Source organism: Triturus cristatus, chromosome 4_2, assembly GCF_964204655.1.
Source record: "Triturus cristatus chromosome 4_2, aTriCri1.1, whole genome shotgun sequence".
Lineage (NCBI taxonomy): Eukaryota > Metazoa > Chordata > Amphibia > Caudata > Salamandridae > Triturus > Triturus cristatus.
In genome coordinates, this window is record NC_140586.1 from 503,532,529 (window position 1) to 503,558,384 (window position 25,856).

General features: G+C 45.5%; 1 protein-coding gene across 6 annotated transcripts in view; it reads left to right on the forward strand.

Annotated features, from left to right (window-relative positions):
- Positions 1 to 1,351: 1,351 nt before the first annotated feature.
- SSX2IP (SSX family member 2 interacting protein) overlaps positions 1,352 to 25,856 on the forward strand; it is a 450,188-nt gene continuing 425,683 nt past the window's right edge. For 4 of the 6 annotated variants that reach the window (XM_085602084.1, XM_085602087.1, XM_085602088.1 and 1 more), the window contains exon 1: positions 1,352 to 1,489. The gene's annotated coding sequence lies outside the window, so the exon portion shown is untranslated. Of the gene's footprint in view, positions 1,490 to 1,761; positions 1,872 to 2,322; positions 2,450 to 25,856 lie in introns of those variants that run through there. The other 2 variants (XM_085602086.1, XM_085602085.1) reach the window with 2 other exon arrangements.

The following is a 25,856-nucleotide window of genomic DNA, read 5'->3' on the forward strand; positions in this document are numbered from 1 at the left end:
GGCATGAGATGCAAAAGTAGCGTACACATAGTGGTAAAGGAAAAAAGTAGACTTGATTCAAGTACAATACTGGCCCAACAATTCTTTGCTTGGCTAAATGACATAATCCCATGTCCTGAGCAAAAGCGTTTTAGTGTCACCTTATTTTCATATCTTTATCGCAGACTCTATGTTCCTTGGGTCTGTGCCATTTTGAAATGTAATACATTTGCCAGGCAGCTGAGAAAGCTTCCCTTTCGGCTATTGAGCTGTTCTAAGGTTTCGAGTACAGTTAAAGATTATGTGGTTCAGTTTCTTTATGTTTGGTTTACTTTATACAAGAATATCGTCGACACTGTATGTTTATGGCAAAAAGTCCAAGATCGCTCGGTACGCATTTATTTGCAAAATCCCTTAGGAAAAGGAACCAATAAACATTATATTACACTGTGCATGGAATGGTGTTATCTCAAGCAGTCAGCCATCAACACATTCACACCTTTGGTTATGAACATATGGAAATGCAAACTAAGCGAAGTGTTAAAGTAATGACAAGTTATATATAAATAGATCTCTGATTTAAATAAAATGCAAACGGATCACTGGGAAATAACACGACGAGGTGGACTGTATTTTAAAGTGCACTTATGACATAATGAAGTGACTATTAGCTTTCACAGGGACATCAAAAAACCATGGTTTAAATACTCGTGAGAAACTAGTCCATACTAAACAGACATATTGAGTTCTCATATCTTGCTTTTCTTTTACCTTGTATTCCGATACTTGTTCAGCCTTTCGAAGCAAACAAAAAACCGGGAGTTCCTTCAACAGAAAAAAAATATTTGATGAGCTATTCATACTTGATTTATAACTAAGGTAAAAAATCGAATCATGCTTTTGCTTGAAACAATACTTTTTACCTTCTACAAAGAACAGCCATAAAAGAAAAAATGTGCATGATGGATAAATGAGTCGGAGATCTCAACTTGTTCAGCGTCAGCTGTGAGTAATTTATCTTGTTCATATTTTCTTAATTGCATTCTGGTACTTTCCGTTTTGTAATGTTTATTGAATACAGAAGCCTACACTACTTACATCGCAAAATTTGGAATTGAATATACGGTTCTGTGGTTTGCGGTTTAAAGCCGTGATTTCATTATCATCCCGACAGCCTACCCTCCCCCTTCCATCTTACCCCCTCCGCAGGCGCCCTGTTTGAAGTGACAGCACCAGTTCTTGGGCTCGGGGGACAGTACATTACGGCAGCACGGTGCACCTGTCACAGGCACAGAGTCCATGGCTGCCCGTGACAGGTGTGCTGGAGACCGGTAGCCTTACACCAATACAAGCCGCTGTTGTTGGTTACCTGGCAACCCATCGACCAATGAGGCTCGGAGTTGCCTGTGGGCGCTGCAGTGCCTGACTTGAAATCCTGGCTGTGAGCGGCCGGAGAACGAACAGCGGCGCTGGGAGTGGATCAGCCTCGGATGACTGGAACAGACATTGGGTGAGTGTTGGGCGTTTGTCCAGAGTCAGATTAGGAGTCTGTATTTACACCATTGTTGCGCACCTTCCCCAGTGGGTCGTCAAGTCAGTTCGAGACTGGACAAACGTAGCTCGCTCCGGGAAGTGTCTTCGAGGGAGGGCGTTAACTGGGGCACCTGGGACTGGGTTCTGAAGACATAAGAAAGCCCTGGTGGTTGCGGCGTGGAAAGCCTGAGACCACTGCGGTGGAGATTGAAGACTGCGTGACGTCCGGGGCTGGGGGATTACAATAACATGCCTGGGCAGTGTCTGAAACTCGCATGACTAGAACATGGAGCCCGATAACTCTATTAACCACCATATAACACCTGCAGCCTCGGCTTTACATGGGCAGGTATTCTCAGGTACTGAGAACCTATAGTTAATTTATTTCCAATGCACGCCTTTGCTTTGGAGCGATACTTTTGTAAATGGGAGGGAGAGTACTGCCGTTTCTCGGTTGCTCAGGTACTCTTGAATGGGATTATCTGTACTTTTTTATTTCCAGTTCAAGCACTTCCTGTAGCCGAGAGGCATGAACCTGTGGCAGGGAGTCCTGTTTCCAAGCTAGGTGCCGTGGACACATCTTAATAGGTAAACGTTAGGCAGGCACTGATACCCGTGGTTTGCACGGTTACCCAGCTAGAGAGCATTACGTGGTTTTGGTGTAACAGTCACTCCGAGTCCGATGTACCGTCGCTTAGTCCCAGGTTCCTAGCGATTGGCCCCTCCTTACCCCCTTAGGCATGCTCTCCTCTTCCCCCCCCCCCCCCCCCCCCCCCCCCCCCCCCCAATCTGGTGCCACTCAGAGGCCACAGGGCAGACCTGATGCATAATGATAACGACGCGACGCCCAGTTCTGCTCTACAGCATGCGCCCTCGAAGGCGTTGGACTGTGCAGCATGTGCCCTGCGGGGATATTTTTCTCGCCTTGCTTGTTTTGGTACGTATACTCGTCACCTAACTTCAACAATGTTGTGGGGAATATGTTTGTTTTGTACTTATTCGAAGTTTAAGGTTTTTGTTGGTTCAATCTAAAACTGTTTTGATAAACACTTCTGGCAACAGAGTAACTGGCGCTTCCGATCATTATACCTTGCCGTCGTTGACACCGTACAACTTTATTTTATTTATTTATTTTGCGGCTCACTGGAATTCTACAAGGTAAATAACTGTAAAATGAGCGTGCTCTCCAGTTCAAGTGGCAATACTGTTTTGATACTGTACGTTGATTAGTTTGAGTGTATAGTTGTTTATGATACACTTTTTGGATAATGTTTAAAAACTATTTTATTCTTCTACTTGGCTTACAATTCTGTAAATAAGTATAAACTGTACACTTATTTACAGAATTGTAAGCAACGTATAAGATTTAAATGTTTTTAGTTTTTAAACATTACACTGTAAAGTGAGGAGCCACGTTTGCAAACGCGCTCACTACAAACAATTATAGCCTTTGATTTGCCCCGTTTACCATGTGAGTATGCCCTTGGTTTTCTACCGATTAACTTATGCTCACCCCAACTCCCCCTTGTTTTTCACTGTTGCGTCTGTTTTCCTGCACTCACTTAAACAAAATTTGCTTTTGGGTTGATTGGAAGCCTTAGCCGATACCATAGTGAATATTTGTTCTTCAAAGTTTTTTTGATTGGCATACACACGACTAGGGAGCGCATTTTAGTAGGCCTGCAGGAGAAGGTTTAGGCACGAGACGAGGAATGCCGCCATGTTATTGTTTCCCGTGTTGCAGCAGCCTTTTGCGTGGTCTCTTTAAGCAGGTCACTTCAAAGGTTAAGGCGAAGTAGTCCCCACTGCATAAGTGCGTATGCCAGAACCCCCGGCGTGCACTACCAGCCCGGGGTACGCGTATGACCTTCGTGCTCCACCTGTTGAAATTGTTTATTTCCGATACCTTTTAAGTTCAGACTAATACCGAATTGTAAAGGCTGAGGACATGTGAATGCGACTGTGCAGGGACACAGAAATTCGCGTATATTTACATATTATATAAACCGACGAAAAACTCAAAACCATTCTCTACACATTCCTTGTGGTGCAGCATTTCTTGATAATCTGTCTGGGAAAACCAGTACCGTGTAAATTCATTAGATAAGGCCATGTTCACATTTCTTAAAACTGAAGCAAAACCTGCTACCGCTACAAGTTCCTAGACTACTAATATGTTGGATACTATGTACTGCTGTAGACTTAAAGCAGCCTTTCCTCACCATGGAGATACTCATCCACTGGCCCTTAATTTGCAAATATTGAAGTTACCCCAGGAGAAACAAGTTTTGAGTTAAGGGGCTATATAAAATATAAGCTAACCCGATACCTGCATATTTGACCCTCTAATCAAGTAGAACCACAACAATGGGTAGCGTATTTTGAGGAACAATTTAAGGTTGGTGCTTTAACGGACAGGCAGTTCTCTTGTCCTCTAGTTGTTGAAAATACATTAAAATTTACCACTGATGAAACCAAGTTAGTCCTACGCTCGATTAAGAGTGGTAAAGCCCCAGGACCTGACTGTATCCCTCCTGACCTATTCATTCAGGAACAAGATGTATGGATTCCCTACTTGACCCTCCTGGCTAACGCCCTTGCGGGTGGTGCTGTAGTCCCTGACTCGTGGCTCGGGGCAGAGATACTGCCGATATATAAGAAAGGCGATCGCTCTGCCCCGGGCAACTACAGACCCATTAGTCTAATAGACGCAGTACAAAAAATTATTGCCCGCCTCGTACTCGGTCGTATCCAAATTTGGATGTCTGACTTTGACGTGCTGTCTCCACTTCAGGCTGGGTTTCGGTCCCACACTGGGACCCTGGACCAAGTATTCAGGGTAGTACTTCTGTATTGGAAGGTTGTCTTTCTGGGGGGAGGTAAATTGTATGCAGCCTTTGTAGACTTAAGGTCTGCGTTTGACCTTGTGCCGAGGGACAAGCTATGGAAAGTTCTCTTGGACATGGGCATGCCAAAAGATCTGGTTTCTTTTTTGGTCACCATACATGAAAATACGTACGCCCGTGTCCGATGGGGTAAACCCGGGGAACTGACCGATAGATTTAAAGTTTCAAAGGTGTACGACAAGGGTGTGTACTCGCACCCACCCTGTTTTCTTTATTTATCAATGGGGTTGTAAACTACTTCTTAAATAGCCCTACAGATGCACCTTCATTGGCAGGAATGAAGATTCCCCTGCTCATGTTCGCGGATGACACTCTTTTGATCTCGAGGACGAGACAGGGACTGCAGCTGGCCCTGTCTCGCTTCGAGATCTTTTGCCGCGAGCATGAGTTGGAAATAAACGTTGGGAAGACCAAGTTTATGGTTTTTCGTGGCCCTCGGCGGGTTAAGGCGGAGGTGTGTTTGGGTGGAGTCAACTTATCCCAAACGGCTGTATTTACTTATCTTGGAGTCACTTTTAGCGAGACGTGCAGCTGGTCTCACCAGCTGGATCTTCTCGCACTCAAGCATGCCCAATTGGGAGGAGCCTTGTTGAAAGAGCACAAACACTCTTTAACAAGGCCAATAGCCCCACTCATGAAGATCTACGGCTCCAAGATTTTACCTGCAATTTTATATGGAGCTGAGATTTGGGGTTTTAATAATTTGTCCAAATTGATAACTGCCCAGAATAAATTCCTCCGGTCAGCTATTGGGCTTCCCCAATCCACTCCACGCATCCCTCTCTTGTTTGACCTGGGAATTCAGCCTATAGAGGACTGCGCAGGGTATAGACCCCTGGCGTTCTGGCGCCGCTTGTGGACAACTCCCGAACTAACTATGCAAAAGCCCTTCTGGAGATCAAAGGGTTGGAGGGGTCTCATAGGATTCCCTGGTTGTCTAGCATCAAAACCCTGCTATATGATCTCGGGATGCGTGATCTATGGGTTAACCCTGATACAGAAGTCTTCCCGGCAAAAAAGGTGCTTAAGGTTGCGTATTGGAATTACATTAAGAATAGGAGATGTGTTTCCCTTACAGGTTCCACAATGACTACTTCTTTCCTAGTTTTTAAGGAGGACTCTGTCTATGAAAGTTACTGGGATACCATCTTGAAGTTTTTAGATCGTAAGTTGTATCACCAGTTCAGAGTGGGCGCTCTACCACTGCGAGGACTCACCAAAAGTTGGAGTCCTCTTGGTAGTGATAAATGCCCATTCTGTGTTGACAAGATTGAAACCATGGACCACTTCCTTTTTTGTTGCCCAACTTATCAACTTCCTAGACGTATCTGGCTTCGACCTGCATGCAGACTAATGAGCACTCGTTCTGCACAGGTCGCTAGTAGAATTTTGAAAACCGATACTTCCACTCCTATAGTAATTGGTGTTGCTAAATTTATTAGTTGGGCATGGATCCTTAGGGCCAAGAAATTGAAGCCATAACCTGTGTTCTCTGCTGCCGCACAATAGTATCTACTTTGGTCCATGGCATAAACGGCACGTCTCTCTCTTTGCACTTTATTGTATTTTTTAACATGATGTGATCATTTTTACCTACTATTTTATTTACTATTTTAAAGGTTTTACAGTCTATTTTTGTATTGTACATGAATTGTCTTATAGTCGAATTGTCTAATATGTGTAGTATGTCTTTTATGATGCAAATCGAATAAAGACTTTTTTTGACTGATTGACTGACATACCTTCAGAGAGCCCAAATGGTCATTGTTGTGTTTACATTCTTAGTGTGTTTCCTCGTTCTTAATTCTGTATGATGATAGTTAAGTATTCTTATTAGAATGTGTTGTTTCATAACAGAATGTATCTTTTGAGTAGCGCAGGCAGTTACTGGGATTGAGAAGGACTGTTTGTATGCTGGTGAGCTCTTCGACTTATTAAAAGGATATTACTATAATTCGTGATTCCTGCATCTTCGTTACACTGGCGACGAGATGTCGGAGAGCGGATGAACTCAAATCAACCTCGAAAGCATTATTTAACGAGATTCGCAAAAGCTGTAATCCGAAGTTGCCGACAAATCCTGATGGGGACCATCGGAGGTTAAAAAACAAATCGGAGCAACTGGAGCGGACACGTGAGCTGAATCTTTAGAGAACTGAAACTAAATTATTTTCAGATATCGTATTTTTAAGGTATTTGAAAAGAGAATGCTACCGCTGTGTCTTGAGCGAGCATCTGCTACCGCTGTGTCTCGAGCGCGTCTCTCCTGCCGGCATCTTGTGCGCGATCATCAAGCCGCAGCCTCAAGTGAGCGTGATAGCAACGTGTGTGCGTAACTCTGCGTACGCGTTGCTAGGATACCGTGAATCTGAGGCACAACAACGCGTACGATTAGGAAGACGTTTCTTCATAATTGAGTGATTCCTGGAAACTTAGTCAACGCTACGTTTTCACAGGATGTCTCCGCATTATTAATACCTTCTCTAGTCAAAAGCGGGGTGGATTCAGTAAAGAATTAGATCTTCCAGCACAAACAGCGTATGTACCTTCCTTAAATTAATCCTGGTTTTAACGAGGAGTACTCTTCATAATTTTACAGAATTCATGAACAATTTTACTTAATTTACGAGAAGGAATTGTGGATTTATGTCACAAGGGTCATCCAGGAATTGTAAGGACTAAGTCGTTGGTTAAAAGATTGTTTTGGTGGCCAAACTTTGATTCCCAAATTGAGAGAGTAGTAAGAAATTGCACTCTTTGTTCCTCTTCGGATAAAATTTTGCAAACCTTCCGTCCTCCAATGGCTAAAGGTTTCATTCCTAAAAACCCGTGGGAATGTATTGCAATTGACATCATGGGACCTATCAGTAAAAAGGATGGTTCTCATTGTTATCTACTGGTCCTCATTTACCTATTTTCTAGGTGGCCAGTTGTTAAAATTGTTGAAAGTGCAGACACGTATTTTATTCAGTTCTACTATTTTTGGATAAAACATTTGTGAATGAGGGTGTATTCCTTCATATGTACTTACTGATAATGGGGTACAGTTTCTGTATTTAAAAGCTACCATGTATTTAAAAAAAAATAGGTATTACACATAGAACTACTTCACTCTATAACCCTAGTGGCAATGGAATGGTAGAAAGATTCAATAGGGTTCTAAAAAACACCATCCAATTATCATTGAATGGTAATCTCGATTGGCCAACTCAAGTGGGGAAAACTGTGTGGAGTTATCGAATAACTGTAAATGAGTCTACTGGATTCTCCCCCTTTATACTTATGAAAGGGAGAAATCCTAGGTCTAAAGCCATTCCCATGTGGTTATTTTCAAATGAGGTGCAACCTTGGTCCAGGGAAGAGGTGAGTGCATGTATGGAACTTGTGCATGATAAAAACAAGGCTTACTATGACATGAAACACAGTACTAAAGAAGTTGTTATCAATGTAGGTGATTGGGTACGTATAAAGAAACCATTCAAGGTTCAAAAGGGTGTTTCTCAATTTTCGGAACCTATTAAAGTAATTGAAGTTCTACTTAATTCTGTAAGGGTTAGTGATGGTAGGGTTTGGAATTTAACCAGAGTTGCCAAGTGCCAGAATAACCTTGCTCATAATAATTGGATGCCTGATGATTTTGATGTTAATATTTCTAGGGAAGTTCCTTCTACCCCTTGTTCAAATGCTACCATGTCAGATTCTAATGCAAGTACTGGGGTTTCTTCACAAGACCCCGTATCCTCGGATTTTGCTGATTCTTACTCCTCTTCTTCGAATGATGAATCAGATTCTCATCGTCGTTCGTCAAGGAAGAGGGTGGTGCCTTCTTGGTTGAAAGATTACATTGTTAATTCTGTATGATGAAAGTTCAGTATTCTTATTAGAATGTGTTGTGTCATAACAGAATGTATCTTTTGAGTAGCGCAGGCAGTTACTGGGATTGAGAAGGACTGTTTGTATGCTGGTGAGCTCTTCGACTTATTAAAAGGATATTACTATAATTCGTGATTCCTGCATCTTCATTAGTCATAGTCTCCACTTTAGTTGGTTTCTCGGTCCTTCATACAGCGTTGAAAGCGGATTGCCTAGAACATTCTCTGCCCCCCCCCCCCCCCCCCCAAAAAAAAACTATTTCTAACCTCCAAAGGCCTTCATTTTTATTGGCATTCTGTTTTTTTAATACATTAAAGAACTGGATATAGAAATGTTTGCTCAGGGAGGAATATTTTGGTCCTCGTTTCTTGACCATCCGTGTGAATGCTGGATGGAATATGCAGTATCCCTGCAGTAGTAATAGAAATGGGGTTGGGATCGAAGCAATGGACCAGATGAGGCTGTTGTCGAGGAATGTGTTAGGTTTGCTAAAATGTGCTAACTAGAAACAAGAACAACATAACGGACACAGGTGAAAAGGCTGGTTGAGGGAGGGTATGACCTGGTAGTAGGTAGTCAGCTACTGTTGTTCACTTAGTTGGTTAGGTGGCCAGGAATTCTCGCCAGCTGGTAAGGGTGGTCACGAGCAAAGCTCTAAACTGCCCAATCCTGGAGAGCAAGTACAAGAATACATCCATCTGCCTAAAAAGGATGGGTGTAACCACTTAATAGGAGACCATGTCTCTGGGCGCTCTAGTGAGGACTATTTTTAGCCACTGTGGCTATTGAGCACTCTGAGTAAGTAAGTAACTTTAAGCACTTCCCCATTTAAGAAGAGTTCGAGAACAAAAAGCAAGTAAATGGGTAATGGTGGGTCTCTGGATATCCATTGAGAGGCAATAGCCCTCTTAGATAGGATGAGAGCTAGGATTGTGAGGTGCGTGACTGCTGTCTTTTTTGGAGTGTTTTCCCAGTGCTATTGGGGGCCATGCATGTGAGATTGGTTGAATCGTGATGAAAGCGAGTATATGTACTTTGTAGGCTGAAATGAGCAGCAAGAGATTGGCTGAACCAGAGCATGTGCTTGAAGACAGCTGTCTCTGCAAGGCACCAGGGGCAGGTGGGTAATTCGCTGGGGGAAGTGTTTACTTAGGGCTGCCAGAGAGGTTAGCTCTGTGCAATGTATAGCATTGTATTAGTTTAAGATTTCTGTTACAGGATGTTGGAACTCCTTTCAGAGGGCCGCACAGAATGTCTGGGCTACTGGGCCCAAAGTTGTGTTTGAGGCCTTATTCTCCTGATGTGCCGGGGCATGACCTCCTGTAGATCCCACTCAACTGGGCCACGTACCCCTTCTGCACTTTGCTCTCCGTGTTAGTTGTGGTCAAGCAGTCCAGGCTCCCTCTGGGAGGGATGTAGATGCAGGTCGGTGAACACTACTCATAACTCAAAGTGCAAACAATAAATCCATGTTGAGCCAAATATGTGCTTTTATAAGGAAACGTGGTATATTATCTATAACTCTACACAGGCAAAGAAATGCAACAACGCAATCCCCTCAAGGTTGAGACTCAAGTAGTTATCAGGCGACTCCCTGTCCCACCCTCCTTCACGTAACATGGTCAAGGATTTTCCCCATTCATTCAAAAAGCCCTTCGGGAGGCTAAAAAGAAATATAATGAAGAGCAATGAAACAAAGTGCATGCATTACTAAAACCCAATAAGAAGTCTGAATTCTGATAGTTTGTGAACAGAGTAAATTAATCCATGTATAACCAGCATTTGCGATGTAATAGGTCTCGTCTTTGGGACCTTATATGCATTTAGCTATGCAGCACATTAGCCAGGATGCTGAAACATCTACTGTTCTTTAACATGGAGGGAAAGTAAGCACCAAACTGCTTGACACGCCAGATATGGGAACACATGGAGAGAAATATTGCCATTCACACTTGAAATGATATAATTCAAAGCACTGTTTTTAATATAAAATTAGGGCCTTCTGTGGTCAGATCACTGAAAATACAAGATTTTAAAAAAAATATTGTCTGCGGGTGCTCGTGGAAGACAATTTCTATGGACTGGAATCAAGAGCATGCTAAAATTTTACTGACCTCTGCTGGTCGTTTTCTCTCAAGAAAGTTAAATGGAGTCAGTTGCCAGAAAAAAAAAAAGTCCCTCCGTAGAAAGCAATTCTGGTATTTTACTGACCTCTACTGGTCGTTTTCTATCAAGACCGTGATACAGAGGCAGTTGAACAGAAAAAAAGTTCCTAAGCGGAAGCAGACAAGTCCTAGGGCTGATCTTCAGGGCCCACAAAGTACATACACATATAAGATAATACTAGAGGTCTCAAATGTTCGACCTAAAAAGGGAATGTACATATCGCAAGAAACGTTGATGGCGGGTAAAAATAAATTCTGTACACTCCAGACGAAGCACCAATGGAAGTCTTAAAGATTCCCAAAAAGCGAGTGGAGCCAGCTACCCTCACGAAGAGCCACATCCATCAACAGCTGGTCAAACAGACCCTAAACACAAGAAGAGCCAACAGGGCACCATCACCAAATGGTCCACCTGGACACTTATTTAAAACCAATAAACATTTCTGGAGCCAAGACAACAGCTTTGTATCAATCTTATTTTATGTATGCATAGGTCCCATATTAATCTCCTGATCCACTTGAAGGGTAACACAAATGTTTCTGCAAACTATTGGTTGATAGCTGTACTTGACTTAAAGACCAGGGCATAAGCGAGTAACCTCTTAAAAGGTCTAGAAAACTGGATTCCTTACTACCAAACTGGATTTACGCTTAAAGCCTCAACTTTAGACAATATTGGGGCCTTATCATACTTGGTCACTCGCACGAAAAACTCTTTTCAGCTACCACTCTACGTCTGCTTTGTAGACTACTCGTCAGTGTTTGATGGGTTGGACCGTCCAATATTATAAAAGAAGCTAGCTGAGTGGGGCTTTAATAAAAATCTGCTTAACGCAGTTATAGTACTCTACACAACCACCTGGGTGTGAATGTGAATACAACAGGGCCAAGGGAACAAGACCATAAAACAGGATTCTGTTCTTGCCCTGTTGCTGTTTAATTTATATTCTGTTGATCTAGGGACCAGAATAAAGGCCAATTCACCCCCCACCCTAGAATAGGACAATTCAAGATACTGATTATTTAGTAGCTTGAGCTCATACAAAAATGGTATTGCACAGATACGCCTAGAATTCAGTTTACAAAAGCAAGAACTAGTTTGCAAAAATCAATTTCTTAGGTATAACTATCCGATTTTACATTGGAAGGAGCGCTCATTAAAAATGGCACTTGAAAATATTTTTAATAGCTCAAACAATGACTGGATAAGATACTTCGACAAAGCTCATGTCGACTCTAGAGGTGAATCTGGAGACCCACCTAGAACAAGCAGCATCTCCCTCACATCTTTGAAAGAATTAGTGAAAAAACAGGCTATTGCAAGATCTAGATTAACAGACAAAGAATCGTTATGCACTTGCAAATTTACAGGGCTATTCTACCAACTTTCAAAGCCCCGCGACCGCAGTACTTCATAAAAGTAGTCCTGAGTCGGGACTCTAGGAGAAATATATTGCTCACCAGGATATTAATATTACCGATGAATGAACTGCACCCAAATTGGGGCAATAGTCAGCATTACCCCCAAATTGCAGATTTTGCACATATAAAATGAGTCATTCACACATACTATTATGCTACCCTGAATTTGGGTCTGCTTGCTGTACCCTTTTAAAACCCATGCATTTAGCACCTGGAATACAAATCTGTAAGGAGGCGTTATAATTGTGCTTCAACTCTACTGATATACCAGTTCTGGCCCGATATCTGAAGTTTTTAATACAATGCCGAACTTTCAAAGCTTGGCACCAATTAAAGCTGTCTTGACCAGTACAACACTTGTAAAGAACTTTTAATGAACGGTTACAAGCCAGCAGAAGAGCCTTGGACTTACTACGCAAACACCTCCTAAGACTGGCTTCAAGACTCACATAATACAAATTTTATAGGGGGAATTGTAAGTTTTGAATCAAACACGTGCTAGTTTTGAATTTAATATTGAGGGTTAATTCGTAATGATTTTACGTAGTCATGTAAATAAATATATTACTTTCTAACTATTCTCCATTCACTGTTGGCCACATCAGGGAGTGCAAACGATTGGACCGTATTCAAGAGTTTTCCCTTTTGACCTTTTAGAAACTTAGACCAAAGTGATTATGGTGCTGCAGCACTATTAGCAGCGCCCCCACCCACCCTCCGGTGCCCAACTGGACCATCTCTCGTCTGATCAGTTCTTGCAGCACAGAAGAGTTAAATGATCCAGCATGGACCTTCAAATGCGAGCCCTGCTCTGTTCTGAGATGTCAGGCTGCTCGGGGCCCACGTGGCAGCACCCAGCGGCGTAGGCTCTCTGGAGCAGAGCTGCTGGAGTTCTCTCCGATGTTGTAACTGCTCCCTGTTTGCAAAGAAGTGTTAAGTTTACTTTTTTCAAAGGAGATGGGGAATCCCTTCTTCAGCTCCCTACTGGAGTCAGTGAGGATGCAATGTAAGCCGCAGCGTCTCTGGCAGTCCTCTGCGGTGAGTCGAGGGCAGTTCTCTCATAGTGCAAGTCTTAGCCTCAGTCTCTCCTTTGGGCGTTGTCCTGAATCCTTTGGCAACATTGGTACTGGAGCACCCTCCTGGCATATCAGGTTGCAGCAGAACGTGGTGATACAGGTGCAGGCTCTCTAGCCTTAATGCCCCGGTCCAGACAGTCACAAGTCTTCGACATGTATTGAAATAGTACTTTACCGGTGACTTCCTCTGGTATGCAGGCTCACCGCAGTGTGGGATATGGGTGTAGCAAGACCCGCACAGCTTTCAATACACGGGCTGTCTGCTGGATTCCTCTTGGCTTATGGGGGTCATCGAAAACTATCCTGCACTTGGCCCGGATCGGAGCACAGCTGAATCCTCACGCGGGGAGTCCTCACAGCATTGTTCTCCACTTGACCTTGCTACCTCCAACGCTCTTCTCTTCCTCACCGAGCACACTGGTCTTGGCAGGTGCTGGTGCTCCAGGGCAGGTGATCTTGGTTTCCCTTGGTAATGTCCCCTCACACAGAAGGGAGACTAGCAGGCCTTGGCCCTCAGTCCTGGTCCCAGGCAGAAGTCTTGCACGCTTCTCCTTCTAACACAGCCAGTATGGCTGCTTGGAAGAAGACACATTTTTGCGAACTCATCCTTCCCATTTTTGTAATTCTTTTCCCGACACCAGATTTAATTTGGGGTCTGGGTCTATGAATTTTTTTTCATGTTGGGGATCTGATTCTTTTGAAGTGGGCACTTCACATTCATGGAGTAAGATGAAAAGGAGGTGTGCTGAGGCACAACTCCTAGGCGGATTGTCCACCACACAATTTATGGGAGTGACCTGAGTTCATACCTGGATGTCCGGCTTGGTGATTATGTTCTTCAAAAGGTTAGTCTCAGACCCCTATCCCTACTCTTTATGTTTCTCTTATCAGCCATATCTCCATTCCTGAGCTGTGTACAGGCCCCTACCACGTGATTTTATCACTGAAATAAAAGAGCAGTCTTTTGAAATGTAAAAGGAGTCTCTTCATTTCCCTAAACTGTTCCAACACCCAGTTCCCAGGAATGCAGCAATTCACATATCTGTGGGGGGGGGGGGGGCGCATTCATCTTCTGCTCATGTCTGTGCCAGGCAGGCCTGAGCATGTTACAATGGAACTCCATTTCCTCCATACAATGTACCCTTGCAGGCACACGACAACGTGGTGTACGTTCACAGTCAGTCCAGCACTGCCCCTCCATGCTTTGTACCTTTTACATGTGCCCATGCAACCAGCACACCCACTCTGTCAGTGTGCACAGTTTAAAATTCAAGCTTTTCTAAATTTAACCAGGCTGTGCTTTTTACAAACACGGACTATGTGTGCTGCACAACACTTCACCCTTCATATTGTACTTCATACAAGCACACATACAGCAACCACATGCTGTCCCTACGCACTCACTGCACAGTCCTACATTTCTCATATAATGTATTCTTACCAGGCATACGTACAGCCAGTACATGTATTAACTGCAAAGTACTGCTCCATCCTTGTTCTGTGCCCTTCCTAGGCAGCCATATCCCCAATGGCCTATTCCTGCTCTGTGCAGTACTCCAAATCTACCTGATGTAGGTCAAGGGTGAGTTAAGCACACAGCAGTGAAACTTTAAAAAAAAAATGTGAGTGAGCTTGTAGGCTTCACTCCAGTGACACAGGGTGAAAAGGTCCTGTTCACTACTACTGATCACTACGTGGTATGCTGTCACACCCCCGTGCTTGGCCTGCTTAACGTATGGTTAAGACGGTCGCCTTCCACTACTATGAGGGTTGTTCTTTGGGTGTCCCTTCTGGTCCAACAAAACCGCAATCCCTGAAACAGGCCTATGTCCTGGCATACACACACGTTCTCTCTAGACCTCTGACAAAAATAAAAAATCGCCATTGGGGAGCCACACAACAACAGTACACTCTTGCACTCTGGATGTGAGTTTGCATCTTTACCATGCGTTGGACTTTTTCGTCAAAATGCAGGATGCAGTGTGAAGAAATTCTTGTGCATGTGCCCATTCCATGTTTCGATGGGCCCCGCCTGTTTTAATCTCCCAAATTTCCCTCAAAGGTATTAATATCTGGAATGTGAGAGCACTAGAAAACCACAAAGGCCCTCATGAATTTCATCTGGAAAGATAACTCTGGTTGGACCACCACCACCTGAAATTCCATGGTCTGTAAATTCTGAAGCTGTTAATTCTGGGCCCAGGAGCACTGTACACTGACAAGCTGTATGATATAGAACAGGATATGCTCTCCCAAACAGCCTGCTCTCAGCAGGCCGAAAACATAAACTGTTTCATCCCAGAATCAGGAAAAACTGAACAAAAAAGGAAACCATGTATTACTGAGTCTATGGAGTTTTTCTCTATTCTGTGGAGAAACGCTGGAATTTTTTCCTGGTCGGCATTGGAATTTGTTTCCCCTGAAATCCTTGCATCAAATTCTGACAAATTTGTATGTAAAGGTCAAATCCTCAATTGCTAGAGAGATACTTTATTTCAGTCAAATGACCATAAAAGTGCAAAAAGATGCATTTAAAAATTGCAGACATTAAAATACACAAATATAGGCATCATATAGGTCCTGAATGACACAACTTCCTACAACTCAGCAAAGCATTTACAATAGAAAAGGTCCTACAATGGGTTACAAAGGATCTGCCATGTTGAAAGCAGCACTGAGTGGAACGGAACCGAGCCATGCCCTGCTATGCCTTAGTGAAGGTTGTGCCATTTTATAGCACCCGTGTCCTGTCACTTATCGCGTGCGATGTGCGTGTATATAACTTGACGGAGGCTGTGCACGCTGTGCCACGTCACTGTTTATCATTTGGTGTTGCGTTTATCTACCTTGACGAAGGTTGTGTACGCTGTTATATCACCTGAGCCACGTCATTGTTTATCACGTCTGTCATTCATTTCTCTACGTAGCTGTAGGTTGTGACGTCATTTTACGTCACCCGTGGGCCGTGCCTTGTCAATATTTATCATGCTTTCCCTTATCCTGATTGAAGGTTGTTTCATACGATTTTATATCACGTACGCCAAATCATTTGCACACTATGTGAAATGTCACCGAGAAGGATCTACCCTCCAATTTTATCACGTGTGCCACGCTGTTGTCATGTGCGCCAGGTATGTGCATACATCGATGAACATTGTGCCACGCGAGGCGTGTTTACTGTCCCGGGCTTCTCTTTTTTTAAGTTTACCTAAATAAGTGCGCTCAGAGACACTGACAGCGGCATGGCTGACACCGACCCCAGGACCCCGCAGGAGCTCGCCGAATTTTTAACCATCTTTCTCCGAGGTCAAGCAGAAATGCCTCGGAGAAACGCAGCGTCATTTTCGGATTCGGGGACGTGTTTTTCTTTTTCTCCTCTTTCCATTGGCTGGAATGTTTACATTCCAGAGGAGAGAGAGAAACTAAAAAACACGCCCCGAATCCGAAGAAGACTGGGCTTAAATGGACAGACTCCCCTCTTCTCCAATGGCTGGCCTCCGTTTAGGAAGCCAGCCAATGGAGAAGAGGGGCGGGTTCAAGCCCCACTACTGAAAAACATAAAATCTCGCAAGCAAGACTGCACAAGTGCAGCCTTCGCTAGCCGAGACCTAATAAAAAAAACTATGCAGTTCTCGGAAATCTTCAATAATCAAAATAGACTTAAAATACAGTTCCATGTAGTCGAGTGCTCCGTGTGGGGCTATCATGGCATCGTGAACAACCAATCTAAACAGTTCTGGCTGACTGCGGTGTCGCGGGCCAACTACGGTGTTGGGAAGACTTGCAAAACAGTACCTTTTAGAAATGCAGGGTGTCCGTGACCTCTGGCTGAACCCTGAAGAGCAGGTGTCAGTTCGGGAGGTCGGTGCTGGAGTCGTCAGGCCCTTGAAGTCACACGTGTTGCAGATCGAACTCCTCGCGGTTCAAGTTGGGAGTGCCGGCGTCCGCAGGCGACGGGGCTGCGGTACGGCGTGCTGTGCCCTCAGGTCGTGGTGCAGGCAGCGGCTCGGTGACAGTCATCCAAGCGGCGGTGGTGACACCAGGTGATGCGGTGCTCATCCTGGTGCTGGCAGGTCATGGTGCAGTATCAGCGTGGTCGTTGCTGAAGCGCTGTCATCTACTAACGAACTGGAGTTGATGGTGTCTGTAGGCCAAGGCTGCAGTGCAGGATGAGGACAGTGCTTCGTGTAACTTAAGAGCTGTGCCCTCGGACCACGGTGCAAGCAGTGTCATCTGTGATACCAGGGTGGCGGCATGAAGCGAGGCGGTGCGTAGTGCAGTGCCCCTAGGTCGTGGTGCAAGCAGCGGCTCAGTGGCTGTGCCAGGTGTCGTCGTCTGTGAGACCAGTGTTGCGGTGCTAAGTGCGTCGGTGCCCTCTGAGGTGCTTTCAGGGCTCTGAGTCAGCAGCAGTGTCGTTGACAACGTCTGGTTGCTTTTTCTTATGTTGCCGTATAAAACACACTGTCCCCAGTGCTGGTAACAGATGAAATTGAAGGCTTTGCTGTTCCTGAGACTTCTTGAACAGGGGGCAAGCTCTACCTGAAGCTCTTGGAGAAACTCACAAAAGGAAGTTGCAGAAAGTTCAGGCCAGTCCTTTCTCTGCCCAAGACAGAAGCAGCCACTGCAGGCCAACACAGCAAAGCCCACAGAAATGTGGTAGTCCCTCCTCACAGCTTCTCCAGCTCTTATTCTTGGCAGCCTTCTTTGTTCCAAAAGAGTTCAAAAGTTCTGGGGTCTGGGTCCCAATACTTATACTCAAAATTCCTTTGTTCTCTCAGGCAGAGCGTGTCTGTGCTTTAGTCCAAACCAGTTTCGTCCTCGCTGGCCCAATTTCCCAGCAAGAGGCGGAGACAGCTTTGTCTATAGCAGACCAGGCCCTTTCGGGTGCAAGGAAATCTCCTCCCACTACTCTAAATTTAGTCCAGGTCTAATCAGGCCAGCCATGACTAATCCAGGAAAGGCAGTACACAACTCGACACCCCCCCCCCCCCCCTCTCCCCCCCCCCCCCCCCCCCCCTACCAGCAGCTGTCTGAAGAGGATGCTTGTTCCCGGTCCAGGGAGGACCTGGCTTGGCAGTTCGGTCTGGACTGTTCCCATGAGGCACAGGGTCAGGACTGATTTGCATATCGCCAGGTCTAAACTGGGGTGGCATGGTGAGCAAAAGAATGATGGATTTAACCCAGATCTCTTGACTGGGGGTGAATGTTTTGATTTGTTCTGCATTCCGTCCATCAATTGTGTGTCTTTTGCAGGCCCACTAGCAGCATTTGATTTACAGGCCTTGGCACCCTCAATGCACTTTACTAGGGACTTCCTAGTAAATCAAATATGCCACCAATCCATAACACAATTTACAACAGGAGCACTTGCACTTTAACACTGAACAGCAGCGAGAAAGTGCACACAGACTCTAAACCAGCATAAAACAGTCCAAACCGGGAGTTCAAAAAGCAAAAAGAGAGGGGAAACACGCCAAAAGATACCAAGTCTAACAACCATTGACTTTATGGGCCAGGCTAGGAATTCCCCAGAGCTTCTCTTCTTCAGTGACAACATTAACCTCATGGGTGCTTAGGACGGCTCCTGGCCGTCATGAGTCACGGTAGTCGCGTGCTCATGACGGCCGGGAGCCGTCCGGCTGTTGCCGCTCCGCCCACACGCGGCTAATTCCCCGTCTATGCGGGCGAATTAATTAGTGGGCGGAGTTTGGATGGCTCACGGCCGTCATGAGCACACGCCCACCGTGATTTATGACGACGGGAGCTGTCCTGGGTACCTGAGCGTCACGCCCAGCCCCGCCCCCTTCACACCGCGGTGGAATTTGCCATGCGGCGAAGGGGTTAGTTAGAGGATAAGATGTTGTATTAAAGTCCCCACTATAATTTTAGTCTGGGGCTGGTAAGAATCCTCGAGCATGGTCAAAACTGGGGAAATCGGTGCCTGTGGGAACAGACCTAACGTCAACTTTTAGAACAGTTTGAATCGGGCCAGAGGGAAAGTTAAGATGAATCCCCATCAGATGATGTGATTCAATCTGCAGCTGTTAATGTGGGCAAATTATAGCACTTCTTCTTTTGTTAAAAAAAAAAAAAAAAAAAAAAAAAAAAAAGAGTAGCTAGGTCCCTGCTGGCTCTACCTGATCTCTTTACACCACTTATAGTTTAGAAGCACTGGTGCCAATCATCTATGAAAATCCTTTCCACAGCTTATGTCTCTTGGAAAATGCAAATATCGTGTCCTCGAACCAAAGCAAGCCACACTAGGTCGGGGAGTTTGGAATAAATCCCCACCAGATTACAAGAAATAATGAACAGATCAGTTGTTGCTTCCGAGGCTGACAGTAGGACTGGGTATAGACCTAGTTCTAGATATATAGGTAATGGCTTTAGAAGAGCAGAATTTATCAAGTTCAAGTTCAAAAACCTTTTATTTCGGTCAATTTCGACCATAAAAGAAATACAAATTATCAATCAGTTGATTTTGATTCAACCTGTACGGGCAATTGGGTGCATTTACATGATCCATTTCAACGGTGCCGTTAAAACTTGACTATGACCATGAATACAATAAAAACCGTTTAAGAATCATATAAAGCTAGGCATTTAAAATAAAACCACATTGTTTTAAAATCCAAAGTTTCCAAACCAATGAGTGATTTCTATACCACATTTGTCAAAATTTGATCAATTTATTAAGTGCCAACTGTTGGTTAGTAAAGGAGGAATAAGCAGCAGCAATTGAACTTGGTGTCTTATTCGATGTGAGACAAGGGGCTGGAGCTGCAATGCTTATGGATTTCCCCTGTGAGAGCTGCTTCGACTGATACAATAGTGGGCTCTTCAGCAATGGGGTCTCTATCTGGGTAAACACTAGTTATGACAGGACATATAGGATATAGCATAGGTTTAGTGGATTCCTCAAGTCAGTCTACATTGGTCATCAGAAGTGACGTAATCTCCCTCTGCCGGACACCTGGTAAATTTGCTCTATGCCTATAATACTTAAACTGTATAATTGAATGATTGGGTGGACTGCTCCTAATGTCAAGAGCCACTAGATTCTCACCTATCCTCCCGTCTTTCAGTGTCAACTCATTCATACACGGGACTACATGTAGGACTCCTGCCGACGCTGAGGATATCTTCCTGAATCCCCAAAAGGCAGCCCCTTACTTGCCTGATCCAGGTCATGACCTTGTTGGTTAGAGATTCTTCAGACTCGTATCTACAACGGGGTGGGAGTTCTGGAACCTTAGTCATAACGATTCAATTGATGTTTAAATTACGCTGGCAGTTAAGATTCCCTACATGTTTAAGAGTCCTTCTCCCCAACCCTCAGGCCCTATCATGCATGATATCTGTGTTCCCCGTAAAATCCATTGTTAGCCTACTGTGATTACTATTTACAAAATTCTTTAGGACCGGTTTGGATGCGAAGCTAAATCTTAGTTGCAAGCAGGCCGATCCAATTTGGAGCTCTGGCTTATGTTTGTGTCAGCACGTGTTCTGGTGGATGTCAAGTTGCATGTTGGCTGCTGAGCAAGGGGCTTGCTGCCCACTGGCTGGGCATTAGCCTTAGTAATTGATACATCAATTTCTTTACTCTGCTGAACCTGTTTTAATAGTGTTTGATATCTGGCATATGATAGCTTTAAGTTCTGCCGCCTTTAGCTCCATAATGAAAGATCTACAATTAATGGATGGGTAATTGTAGCAGTAGAAGGGAATTTGTTACATATAGGGGGAGGTGTTCGTTCATCATTGAAGGCAGTCAGTGGTGCAAACTGATTACTACAGTTTAAAACGCCACCCATATTAGACAAAGATTGTGGAGCGATGTCAATCACATTAGGCAAGGAATTTTTCAGAGACCCTTTTAGCTGCTCCTATTCGGATCGTCCTTTGGAATTTGCAAACCTATTTGGTGTTCGTACCGTTCTTGATTTTAGGTTATTCAACAAAGGGGGGGGTGGGGTCTATAGTTGAAGGGATAACAGAAGTCTGTGGTGTAACTGGGTTTAAAACCACACTCAACCAGGACATCATCTATACGATCACTGACAGTTACTACCTGCTGTCTCTACTTCTTTTTTTTGGATTCCTTCATTTTCTTGAGGCCACTTATACCATCCCCTGGTGGTGTGTGTGTGTATATATATGGTTATTTATTGGTTTGTACAGCATCAAAATAAATACTAAAATAACTAGTCCAGGGGGTTTCCCACTGTGGGATCTCATTGAAGGGAGAGACAGTTCGTCTTGGCGAAAGAACCCAACAGAGCCAGTCAAGGACTCTGTCTTGTTGCTCAAGTATAGTTTGACCCAGTCTTTGGTGCTCCGGTGCTTTTAATAGTGGGTGCATATGCAGACCTCTCTTTCTTCCCCCCCCCCCCCCCCCACCCCCCTACCTGGTCTGGCAAACTGAGTACTAATAATATCTAAATATGGGCGTAGAAAAGAGAGTACCTTAATAGTAACCTTTGTAGGGGGGCCTGTTGGACTTGGGCCTTTTTGCAGGGTCATCCCTGAACCTTTTGCCTTCCTCCTGTATTTTTTCTGACCTGTTGGTGGTTTTATGACTCTGTGCACTTTACCACTGCTGATCAGTGCTAAAGTGCATATGCTCTCTATTGTAAATTGTTGTGATGGATTAGTGACTCCATGATTGGCTTATTTGATTTACTTGTCGAACCCTAGTACAGTGCACCATGTGTGCCCAGGGCCTGTAAATCAAATGCTGCTGGTGGGCTTGCAGCCCTGGTTGTGCCACCCACAGAAGCAGCTTGTAAAATGTGGCTCAGGCCTGCCATTGCAGAGCCTGTGTGCAGTCTGGGACTGCCATGTCGACTTTGTAAGTGCACACACTTGCCAGTCCCTAAACCTTTCTTTTTCCATATGTTAGTCACCCCTAAGGTAAGCCCAAGGTACCCCCATGGGCTGGGTGCATTGTATGTGAAAGGTAGGACATGCCTCGGTGTGTTTATGGCAAGCCCTGATAGTGAATTACAGCCAATTTTGTTTTTCTTTATTGCAAGGCTACCTGTTCCCATAGGCCAGAATGGGCAGTTTGATTGTAACCTCTTATAATCCTAACTGACCATGGGAACATGGTAAAAAAAACACATTTAGTATGCCTGAACTCAGAATGATAAAATACATCTTTTAGTGAAGTTGGTTTTAACATTGTGCTTGAAAATACCACCTTTAGAAAGTCGTATTTTTCTTGCTTAACCATCCAGCCTGCCTCTCTCTGCTAGGTTGTGTATTGCATGTTTGGTTTGTGAGTGACAGGGGTTGCTCCAGTAGACCGGGTATGTCAGCACTAGGTTGAATAGACCCATCTGCTTTGGGAGGAGTAGCACCTGGGCCTGAATAGGGATGTGCCTGCCTTCCACAATGCTGGCTCCACCTCCTGTGGTGCATCTGATGACCCTGGCCCACACTGACAAAGGAAGAAGTTGTGCACTGGCAGAATTGGTTTGGAGTAGGTACAGACACTCTCTGCCTTCAGAGACCAAGGATTTGTGTGTATAAAAAGGGTGACCCAGAACTTTAGATCACTTCTGGGAAGTCAAGAGGAACCTTTGCCAAGGAGAAGAAACCGTAGAAGCTGAAGGAGAATTACTTCCCCTGTGCTGTTTGCTGTCTGGGGTTGGCCTGCAGTGGTTACTTGTTGCCAAGGAAAGGAGAAAAGGACTTTGCTGTTTGCTTTGTCATCTTGAGGAAGATCTCCAAGAGCATGAACTGAGCTTGCCTCCTGTCTGAAGTCTATGGGACACAAATACTTCACCACCAGCTCCCCCTGAATTCCCTTCCTGGGAATTCTACCTGCGGTGAGGTGCCAGCTGTTGTTTGGGCGCTCTGAGAAACCGAGTGTCACTGGGAGCTGGAAGCACGACGCAACGAGGAGAAACGTGCAGCTGCAGTTGCCGGCGCATCACCGGAGAAGCGTGTCGCAGGGCCTGTCGCGGCTCCAAAGATAATCTATTTCGCCGTCAGGCGTGCACTCATCGCATCCCCGTTATCGCATCAAAGATGCTGTTTAGTTCGCACCGGATCACAGTAAGAAACAGACACATCACCTCCTCTCCGGTAAGGAACGGACGCATCACCTTCCCTGTGCTGCAGTAAGGAACCGACGCATCACCTTTCCTGCGACCCTTTTGTTTGTATTGCGTGACGCATCCAAGGTACTTTGAGAGTAAAATGTCACATTTACCATCTACATTGAAGTAAACTATTTCTACCTTTTTTAAAGTCCTATATATATATATATATATATATATATATATTTTTTTTTTTATCGTATTGTGGATTTTTGTCGTTTGGTCTTGTGTTAAGTCTAGTAAAGATTACTTATTTTTCTAAACTGGTGTGGTGTCCATTTTGTAATGTTTTCACTGTATTACTGTATGTGTTCACAAATGCTTTACACACTGCCTCTGGGATAAGCCTGTCTGCTCGTGCCAAGCTACCAAGGGGGTGAGCAGGGGTTATTCAGGAGTGTATCCCCCTTTCCGTAATTAGAAGCAAGGGTCCCTATTTGTACAAAGGTACCTACCTCTGCCAGTTAGAGACCCCCATTTCTAACATTGGTGGTCAGCGGTGAGGATTTGGACTTGCATTTGTGATTCATATACAGTGTTTGTGTACACTACTAGTGAGTGCAGACCATAACGCAACAGATACTGTTTTTATGTTCTCTGGTGTCCTCCTGGAAGGATTTTTTTTTTACCAAGACTATAGTTAGTTGTTGCACCTGTGAAGTCTTGACAAGATGGGACTTGACTTCTGGCACATGTTCATGTGTACAATGAGGCTTGACAAGATGGGACTTGACTTCTGGCACATGCTCATGTGTACAATGAGGGAGCTACGTGTGTTCTTCAAGGAAAGGGGGCTGCCTGTGAAGAGAAGGTCCAGGGAGGATCTAGAGACAGCCCTATTTCAGTATGAACTACCACCCTGCAGGCTAACACTACCAAATGAGTCTGAGGAGGAGGAATTCTCTGAAAATGAGGGAGAAACAGAGGATGATGGGCTTCTGAGCAGAAGCTGAGAGAGCTTGATGAGGAGCTCGAGAGGGCTGAGGTTAAGAGGGCCTTAACCCAAGAAGAAGAAATTTCTGTAGCTCCGGAAGCTAGCTTGGCTGGGTTGGAGGTGGAAACACACACACACACCCCACACACCCCACACACCCCACACACACCCCACACACACCTCCCTATCCCTGATGTGATTTGGGAAACTGATGCAGGGGTTCATGGTCCTAGTGGTGGGCCGGACACCCTACTGACTCTAGATGAGAGGTGCAGGGAAAGGTGTTCTCCCATGGTTGAAATCCTGGTTTGTCTCTGTGGAGTCTGCCCAGAAGAGTGTGGGTTGAGTGACAGACAGTCAGATGCTGTCTTGCCAATCTCAGAGTGGTGTGGAGTACATGTATGTGGCATTGGATGGTGAGGTGGAGGATAGTTTGGTTAACTCCTGCGGAGGGCTGTGTGATCCAATTGTGGGTCCCTGTTTTCCAGAGCTATACCAACACCTGTTGCAGGGTGAGTTTTCTGACCCCAGGGAGCTCACCAGGGAGGCAGACCTTTTGGTGGATTCCAGAGTGTCTGAAGAGGCATTGGGGAGTGACCCTAAGAGGAGTGGCTCAGGTATCTTCATGCCCAGATTGGTGGGGGAGGGTCAGAGTAGCCCAGCTAGGTCCCGGTGTAGTGGGTGGGTTGTAGGGCCTCACGTCCTGTCTCCAAGGAGGAGTGCAACTGGGATGTGTCCCGAAGTGCCCCAACCTCAGTCTCAGGACCTGGATGGTCCCTTAAGGGAACACCAGGTAGGGAACCTAGGCTGTACTAGTAGTCCAGAGGGGGATAGCCTAGTGTCAGGAGAACTGGGAGTCTGGCAGTGCCACTCCTAAGTGGAGGGTGCAGTAGTCCAGATTTGGGGAGGGGGGGGGGGGAAGAGAGTCCCCAGTGGAAGAACTAGTGGGTCATGGGCCAGCCAGAAGGGCTGAGTCTCCTAGGAGTGACAATGGTGACACCACTTCTGTCCTGGGGGATCTTCATGCACTGTCAGATGGGACAGGGGTCCGGATATCTGCGCCAGGCAGACTGTCACACAACACCTGAGTTATGAGTTACCCTCGGGGGAGGAGGCCCTGTGTGCTCCCCAGGAAGTCCTGGTGCGCTGTGTAGTTGCTCAGCCGCAGAGGTTAGACCCTGGGTTGGGAAGCCAGGTTCAGGTGTTGCCTGACCTGGAGGAAAGGACAACTGTAATCTGTGTCCCTACCGGTTTGTCTTCTGGAGGCACCACTCCAGGTCTGAGGGTGCAGGGCCCCAGTAAGGGGGGGTGGGGAGAGGGCAGCCTCACGTCTGACTTCTGCCCAGTCTAAGGGTACAGACCCTAGGCTGGGATCCCAGTTGCAGGATAGAACCCCTGAACTGGTGGGTGAATTGTGCAGGACACCTGCCACAGGTGCTGTGACAATTCTGGAATGGGGTACCTCTCCAGGTGGGAGGGTGCAGACACCCGAGGAGGAGGACTGGGTGTGGGAAAGCCCACCCATGTCTCCTGTCCAGCCACCGGGTACAGGCCCAGGTCTGGTTGGTCAGTGTCGGGAAGTCATACCTGACCTGACAGGAGGGAGGGTGGACCAAGGGTGCCAGGCACATGGGGCTACTGCCCCCACTCTGACGTGACCGAGGTTGAAGAACCATGAAAGGCCTGGTTCTCCTCACTGACCGTTGTCAGTGGCCCCTGTGGCTTGCTGTCCTGGTGGACAGAGTTGCCTCTGGGAGGAGGACAGGCGGTATACCCCGGGGGTTGACTGGACCACACCACTGTGTTGGCTATATGGGTACGGTCTGTCTGTTGGGAGGGACCGGTGAGCAAGCTACGGTTAG